Consider the following 8,737-nt stretch of genomic DNA (forward strand, 5'->3'; position numbering starts at 1 on the left):
TCGGCATTGCCAGGGGAGATTTTTGCCCCAAACTCAGCCCCGGTGAGGAGCGTCCATGTCCTTCATGGCCTTCATCTGCTGGGAGGTTCCCTGCCCATGGCAGGGGTGGAATCAGGCCAGTTTTGAGGTCACTGCCAACCCGATCCATTCCATGGTCCCACGACTCCACAATTCCATGGCTGAGCCGCCACGGATGCGGGGTGAGATTCCATCACTGCCTTTCCCTCAGTGGGAAATCAGGGACTTCCAGCATTTATTCCCCGCTGTTCCAGGTAGGAAATCCAGGCACCTGGGTTTCTTTCCTGGATTAAACCTTCTCAAGGGTGCAGAACTCACCGGAGCAGGAGCAGCTTGGCTTTCCTGTGGCAAGAACAAGTCAAACTTTAGGAACTTACGCTGATAACATTACCTTCTTCCATGAGAAAAAAAAAAACTTAAGAAAAAGCTTTCCGTAAGAAAAAGCTTATTAGCTTTTTTTTTTAATAAGAAAAAGCCAATAGATAATTAAAAAAATACATATATATACAGGATTCGTTTTTCCTGGAATTCATTTCCTGATCACCCCAGTGGTTTTTGGATGTTTTACACAAGAATTTGTCCTCAGACCAACAAGTGGCTCCTCCTGCCTGGATTTCTTTCCCTTCAAGGGACTCTTTGCACAAGTGTGGCTTTAATTAATATTTTGCAACCTGCTGAGCTGCCGTTGCCTCTCACCAGTTTGAAATCCACTGGTTCCAAAAGAAAGGATGGAAAATCAATCACCACAGGACCTTTTTTTAAACAACTTCTCTAATTAAGAAACCTGCTGAGCAAAGCGACCAAGCACGTGGACAAGTCCATCTGTATTCAGGCGGACGCAGAAAGTTTGGAATGTGCTTCCCTCCAGAGGAATTGCCTGATGGATTGGGAACCTCAAGGAAAACAGGAGACATCCATGTGCTCTTCCTTTAATGATCCGGTATTTTATATTCTGTAACCAGTTCTTTTGCAATGTGCGTTTTTATCCCCTAGAAAGCACCTCCATGGAATATTTCTTGGCACGTTTTTGTCAAACCTCGTTTTGAATATTGAAAGACCCAGGGAAGAAAGGAAGTGCACATTTCACTGAATCCCAGGATCTCAGGGGTTGGGAAAGAACTCCCAGACTGAGCCAAATCCGTGCCCCACTCCCACCTGGTCCCCAGCCCAGAGCTCTCGGTGCCACCTCCAGGAATTCCTTGGACCTCCAGGGATGGGCACTGCAAACCTCCTTGGGCAGTTCCAAATCCTGACCACCCCTTCCATGGAGAAATTCCTGCTGATGTCCAACCTGAGCCTCCCCTGGCACAACTTGACGTCATTTCCCCTTATCTCACACCCCTGGAGCTCTGAGAGCCCGGAGCTGAACCCTCTGCTCCTGACAAGAATGACAAAATCCCTTAAATGTTCCCCTCTAATCTGAGATTTCACATTCAGCAGGAAAGTGGGAATCTTGCAAGGAAGATTATTCCAGTGGCAGCACCATGTCCTTCACAGGAAAAGCAAATATTTTTTAAAGTCATTTTTATTATTAGGCAGCAAAATATGGAGAGGGAGTTTGGCCAAGAGCATGGAAGGACGGGGCACAGGAAATGGCTCCCACTACCAGAGCGCAGGGATGGATGGGAGATTGGGAATTGGGAATTCCTGGCTGGGATGGCTGCCTCTGGATCCCTGGCAGTGCCCAAGGCCAGGCTGGACATTGGGGCTTGGAGCAGCCTGGGGCAGTGGGAGGTGTCCCTGCCATGGCAGAGGGAACTGGATGGGATTTAACGTCTTTCCCATCCAAACCATTCCATGATTCCTTGTTAAACCTTCTCAAGTGTGCAGAACTCACCAGAGCAGGAACAGCTTGGCTTTCCTGTGGCAAGAACAAGTCAAATCCATGTTTTCTGTGGGAATTAGGTCGAGCAGCCACCTGGAAACAAATTCCTCATTTTCCGGTGTCTCCGTCAGCTGCTGGGTGACCTCCTGTCCTACATCCCACCTGGAACTTGTCAAACCCCATAAATCCCTGGAAAAGGCTCTGGTTTTGGCAGCTCCTCTCCACTGAACAAGCTGCTTTTGAAAGCTCCCACTGAGCCCTATTTATATCCCAAACCTGCTCTTGGGCTCCATGGATAAAGCAGGGATTGCAAGGAATTCCAAGGTAAGCATTTAGGGTTGTCATCATTTGACATCTCACAAAGCTCTTCTCCTCCAGTTCCATTTTTGCGAAGCTTAAAAAGGAAAAGGATCTTTACCATTTATAAAAAGGTGGAAAAATCCAGGCTTTTTCTTCCTGGAATGTCCATAACCAGATGCTTCTCAATTAGGACACAGCCGATGTCAATTAGTGCTTGTCCAGTGATTAGAATCCGTCTCCTCACCTCCTGTTTTCCACAAAAAGCACCAGGATGTGCCAAAAGGCTGCTGCAGAGTCAGTTTGCTCCCAGCACTCCAGGAGATTGGAATTGTGCCAGGAGAACCTGTCAGCTTTGGAAACCCAACCTGCAGGACCTGGGAAGACCCAGAGCCAAGACCCTGCCTTGGCCAAGGAACTCCAGCAGCAAAATATGGGATCAAAATTCTCCTCAACCCCCCCGAAATGATCATTTGGAGAGCAAGATGAGCATGGTGGAGCTGGAAAAGGGAGAGGATAACTCCACATATGCTTTGGTTTGGAATATTTTCATCTGAGCTCATTATTTATCACCAAAAAATTGCTGTAAAGAGTGAGGAGCTGACTCTGATGAAGGGTTTCAGTCTTCAGAGCTCCAAGGCTCCAACTGTGAATAACAAAACTCAAAGCCAATATTGTTTTGACCATAAATTTTTAACAAGAATCATCTTTTTTTTTTTTTTATATCTCAGATGCCAAAAATTTTTTAAAATTTTTTTTCTCACTGGCTTCAAATGAACCAGACATTCCCAGTCAGGATCTGCCTGGCATCCCACGGTTGTGTTGATTCCGGTTTTGTCCCAAAGCAATGCCTTGCAGAGCTTGGTTTTATGGAGGGATATAAGGAGTTTATCAAGGAAAAACATTCAGGATTCCAAAGTTTTATGTGATTATTTACTTCCACAGGGCTGGGGTCGTGCTTCCATAGGAAAGAATCCAATACTGGCCAAATTCACTCTAATATAGAAAAAGAGTCCAAAAATTCCAAAAATGACCTTCTACTTGTTTTTTCCATGAAAATCCACACCTTGCAACCTGTTCTCCGGTATTTATTTATCCAAACACCTTGCGGATGTTTCAGGCCACAGCAGGAGTCCTTTACTATAAAATGCAGACAGGAAAAAGAGGAAAAACCATGAATTTGTGGTGCAGATGGATTTTTATCTAGTTCCTGTGAAGCCCTGATGCAACGCAAAGGCACCTGCCTTCCGTATTTTATTGTATTTTCCAAAAATGTGAGTAAAACCAGGGATGATACATCCTGAGCTTGGCAGATGAGGATTGGATTTGTCACTTGCTTTATTGCTGATTTGGGAGCTGATTGGGAAAGGGAGGGAAGGCTGGGATTGGTTATTCCCTCTCCTTGAATCCTCCCCAAAGTGGGACTGAGGTGTAAAACAGACAAAAAACTCCTTAAACTCCAGACATCAGGAACACACAGAATATCCCAAATTTTTGCATACTGGAGCAAATTTACTCCTGCTCCAATCACTCTGGAGTTGCACATTCCTTCCCTTTTGCCCCTCCAGCTTTGCCATCCCTTTCTTCAGGCTGAGATCTCCCAAATCCCACCTGGGCACTCTCCTGCAGAGGTGACAGAGAGGGATGAGGAGGGCAAGCCCCATGTTTGATAAATTAAACACCATCCACCATCCCTTTTTTGAATAACAAATTTGATTATTCTTCGCTGCATTCCGGAGAGGAGAATGCCTCTAATCCTGTTTTACTCTCTTTGGGTTTGGAATTAGTTTCCTGAGCTTTTAGGATAATGAAAAGGCACTGCTGTCATCCGGCACCATTCATTTCCCACCACCTTGAAGCCCCCCCAGCCTTGTGAAGCTCCTAAAAATCCTGGGAATCTGCACAGAGGAAGGTGCTGCTTGCAAGGATGAAGAGGGAATTCTTTCCACAATGATCAAGATGGGATTTCCTTCAGTTTTGTGACCCTTTGTGGGTTGCATTTAACGTCAATTCAAAAGGAACACAAAATCAAAAAAAAGTCACTGGAGTCTGGATGATTCTTTGCTCTTCTGTCGGATTTGGAATTCAGAGTTTTTGCTCCTCTCTGTCTCTTTTGCTTGAGGAGGAAGAAGTGTGTGAATGTGTTGAAAATCATGGAATTGTTTAAAAACCCTCTAAGATCACAGACTCCAACTGTAAACCCAGCACTTCCAGGGCCGCCACTGCCCCATGTCCTCAAGAGCCACATTTCAAATCCACAGGGATTCCTGGGACACCTGCAGGGATGGGCACTGCAACCCTCCCTGGGCAGTTCCTGAGCCCCCTTTCCATGGGGAAATTCCTGCTGTGCCCACCCTGAGCTGCCCTGGCCCAGCCTGAGGCCGTTCCCTCTGCTCCTGTCCCTGTTCCCTGGAGCAGAGCCCGACCCCCCCGGCTGTGCCCTCCTGGCAGGAGCTGTGCAGAGCCACAAGGGCCCCTGAGCCTCCTTTGCTCCAGGCTGAGCCCCTGCCCAGCTCCCTCAGGGATTCTGCAGCCCCTGCCCGGCTCCCTCAGGGATTCTGCAGCCCCTGCCCAGCTCCCTCAGGGATTCTGCAGCCCCTGCCCAGCTCCCTCAGGGATTCTGCAGCCCCTGCCCAGCTCCCTCAGGGATTCTCCAGCCCCTGCCCAGCTCCCTCAGGGATTCTGCAGCCCCTGCCCAGCTCCCTCAGGGATTCTGCAGCCCCTGCCCAGCTCCCTCAGGGATTCTGCAGCCCCTGCCCAGCTCCCTCAGGGATTCTGCAGCCCCTGCCCAGCTCCCTCAAGGATTCTGCAGCCCCTGCCCAGCTCCCTCAGGGATTCTCCAGCCCCTGCCCAGCTCCTTTCCCTTCCCTGGACACTCTCCAGCCCCTCCATGTCCTTCTTTTCATGAGGTGTCCGCAACTGGACCCAGGCCCAAAAGGTTCATCCACAATCCCAAGAGATTTGGGTCTCTTGAGGTGCAATAAATCTCTCCCAGCCCTAAACGATTGAAATGAGCAGGTCCTCAGGAGTGCTTTGGTTGGGACCTCCCATTTTTACCCTGGAAGTCCCTTCCTACCATGGGCACCTTGGATTGGAGAGGAATTGGTGTCCCATGTCCTGGATGGGGAGGAAGCTCTTCCCAGGGATATCACATGTTGCGTTTTTGGGCTTTTCCATTGCCCAAGTGCCAAATCAGAAGGAAGATTTGGACCTTTTCCTTATTCCAGAGCTCCAGGAGCATTTGGAAAACGCTCCCAGGGATGTCCAGGGTGGGATTGTTGGGATGTCTGTGCACTGGATGATCCTTTAGGGTCCCTTTCCATTCAGGATATTCCATGATTTCATGATTCTTCCCCTCTGCTCCCACCACTTGGGAGTGGAATCCCATCAGGAATCCCATCTTGCATTTTGATAAGATTGAAAGAGTTTTTTCCTTAGGTTTGTTTCATCCACAGCTTCATCATTCCCAGGCAAAGGAAACGTGAGTGGGAAAAGGCACAAAGACCATTTCCCACAGCAGGTTTTGATGGAATTTCCCCATATTTACAGGTCAAAATCCACAGAGAGGATTAGCCTGGAGGAGCAGGTGGGTCATTTCATTAGGAGAAGCTTTTTCCCTAATAGGAAAAATGGGAAAATCTCTTTTATTTTTTTTACATAAATCTGGGAGATTTACACAGGAGCTTGACAATTCCAATTCATTTATCTGTGTCTTAATCAATCCAAAAGTCCCAAATTGAGGGAAACCCTCTGAGAACCCTCTCAAAGTGAGTTTTACCTTGAAATATTTTTTATTTGAAATATTTTCCTTGCTCCTCCTGACTTTTATTGCCTTTGGATGGCTGAAGCTCTCGATTTTTTGGGGGAAACATCACCAGGGAATATTTTTCCAGAAAGATCCAAGACGAGTCATTTAATCCATTATAAATAACGGTAAAACCCCCAAATTTTCAGGACTAATCACAGATAGATTGTTAAATCAAGGCTCCCAAATAACATATAATAATTCATATGGCTGCTAATACGACAAGGAATCTGCCAGATAAAGAACAAAATGGAAGGAGTGGGAATATTTAGGAAGGTTTAATGACGAATTAAGGAATTCTCGTGGTTCTTCCTGGGGATTTTAATTGGCAGTGGAGAACACTTAGTGCCCCTGTTTCCTGCCTCATTTAACTCTACCAGGGGTTGTCTTTGCCTTTGTTTTCTGGATGTGCTCCCTGTGGTTCAACCTATCCTGCTAATGATATTCCATGAGTTTTATTACAGCTTTTTCACTTCTCCCAGGACAAGAAAATCTCTGCAGAGGTTTCCTAAGGAGCTGTGCAGAGCTTAAGGTCCCCCCTGAGCCTCCTTTGCTCCAGGCTGAGCCCTTTCCCAGCTCTTTCAGGAATTCTCCAGCCCCTTCTCAGCTCTGTTCCCTTCCCTGGATGAGCTCCAACCCCTCCATGCCCATCTTGTCACGTAGGGGCCAAAATAAGATAAATTTTTTGCCCTTTCTCTGCTCAGAAGAAGCATCTAAATCCAATTTTGAAGCAACACAGCTTAGAAAAAAATCTGTCCTGGGCACCAGCAGAGGAACAAGGGCTCTTCTTTTTTGCTCTTCTCATTCCTGAAGCTTCAGCCTGACTTGATTTATTCCCTCTACATCGTGGCTCTTCCTTTAGACAAAGAGACTCCCTTTTAAAGCAGTTTTAAAAGATGTTTTCATCTCTCTTGTCTGGGCTGAATTGAAATCACAGCTGGTTTGTCCCTGACATCGCTAAACAAACAAATGCCTTCTCCTGGTGTTAAATATTAAAAGAGTATCAAGCACAGAACAGGTGATTAATGACTCGGATGCTTCCACCTGGCAAATTGAATTACTGGGAATATTGGACGGCACAAACTTCATCATAAATTGATTATTCCATCCTTACTTAGAGTGGAAGGAAAACAACCCCAGAGGGCTGGGAATGAGCCATTCAAGCGTGGCCTCAGACCTGAAACTTCCCTCAGAGCCTTTTGTTGACTTGCTGGGAAAGCTCTGAATATTTCATGTGTGCCAGACCTTGGAAATGGGAATGGTTGGTCCTTAGGGATGTCCCAGTGCAGGCAGGTCCTGCAGGAGATGGGATGGGCCCGTTTCCAAAACGGATCATGGAATGGTGGAATTGTTAAGGATGGAAAAGTTGTCTAAGATCAACCCAACATCGACCAGCAACATCAACATAAACCATGTCCTCAAGTGCCTATCCAGGTGTTTTTTGAACACTTCCAGGCAGCTGTGCCAGGTTTTGACAGCCTTTTCTGTGAAAAAATTCCCAAATATCCAACCTAAACCTTGCATGGCCCAGCCTGAGGCCGTTCCCTCTGCTCCTGTCCCTGTTCCCTGGAGCAGAGCCCGACCCCCCCGGCTGTGCCCTCCTGGCAGGAGCTGTGCAGAGCCACAAGGGCCCCTGAGCCTCCTTTGCTCCAGGCTGAGCCCCTGCCCAGCTCCCTCAGGGATTCTGCAGCCCCTGCCCAGCTCCCTCAAGGATTCTGCAGCCCCTGCCCGGCTCCCTCAGGGATTCTGCAGCCCCTGCCCAGCTCCCTCAGGGATTCTGCAGCCCCTGCCCGGCTCCCTCAAGGATTCTGCAGCCCCTGCCCAGCTCCCTCAGGGATTCTGCAGCCCCTGCCCAGCTCCCTCAGGGACTATGTAGCCCCTGCCCAGCTCCCTCAGGGATTCTGCAGCCCCTGCCCAGCTCCCTCAGGGATTCTGCAGCCCCTTCCCAGCTCCCTCAGGGATTCTCCAGCCCATTCCCAGCTCCTTTCCCTTCCCTGGACATGCTCCAACCCCTCAATATCTTTGTATTCCCAATGAATGAAGGCAGAAATCAAATTCCCTTTCATTTTGACTCTTCTACTCATTCCCTGGTCACCCACTAGGCTTCATTATTCACAGATAAATCCCAGATTTTAATTGATAACAAAACTCCATGGTAAAGAGGGTAAATTATCTTTTATAACCTTTTTCAGTGTTTTCCTGGTGGCACAACCCCAGCACAGCAAACCCAGCTCACACTCAGCTTTATTTTGCCATTTTCCAGCAGATCTGACACATTTTGGGAGCAGCCAGAGTACCCCATGCCAGCTTCTAGGTGGGCACAAGCCCAGCCTGAGGTAAATTCAGTTTAGTCTGAGCTTTTGCTGTTCCTAAGCCCTGAAATGTCACCTCCAGAGGGAATTCCAGCTTCCCCCACACAGCTGATTTTCCAAAACCTCCAGAAAACATCGGGGCTTTTTTTGTTTCAAACCAAAATGAGTCAGAAAGACATTTCAGAGTGATATTTAATTTACTGCTCAGCATCCTGCCCACACCTTGGATGGACTCTTCTCCCTGGGTGGCTTTTGGTCACCATCTCCAAAAAGGCCTGGAGGGGTCAACAGAAGGGAGGAGTAGAGGTGATGCCACAGATGAGATTGACCAAATTTTTTTTTTTTATTTTATTTTATGTGTTAAAAGTTTACACCAAAAAAATGAGACTACTAAAATACTTTCCCTGAACTTTATGGCAACATCAGTCTTATTACACCATTAAGACAATTAAAAAATAACAACTTACATTTTACCAACCA

The sequence above is a fragment of the Molothrus aeneus genome, chromosome 6 (assembly GCF_037042795.1).
Source record: "Molothrus aeneus isolate 106 chromosome 6, BPBGC_Maene_1.0, whole genome shotgun sequence".
Taxonomy (NCBI): domain Eukaryota; kingdom Metazoa; phylum Chordata; class Aves; order Passeriformes; family Icteridae; genus Molothrus; species Molothrus aeneus.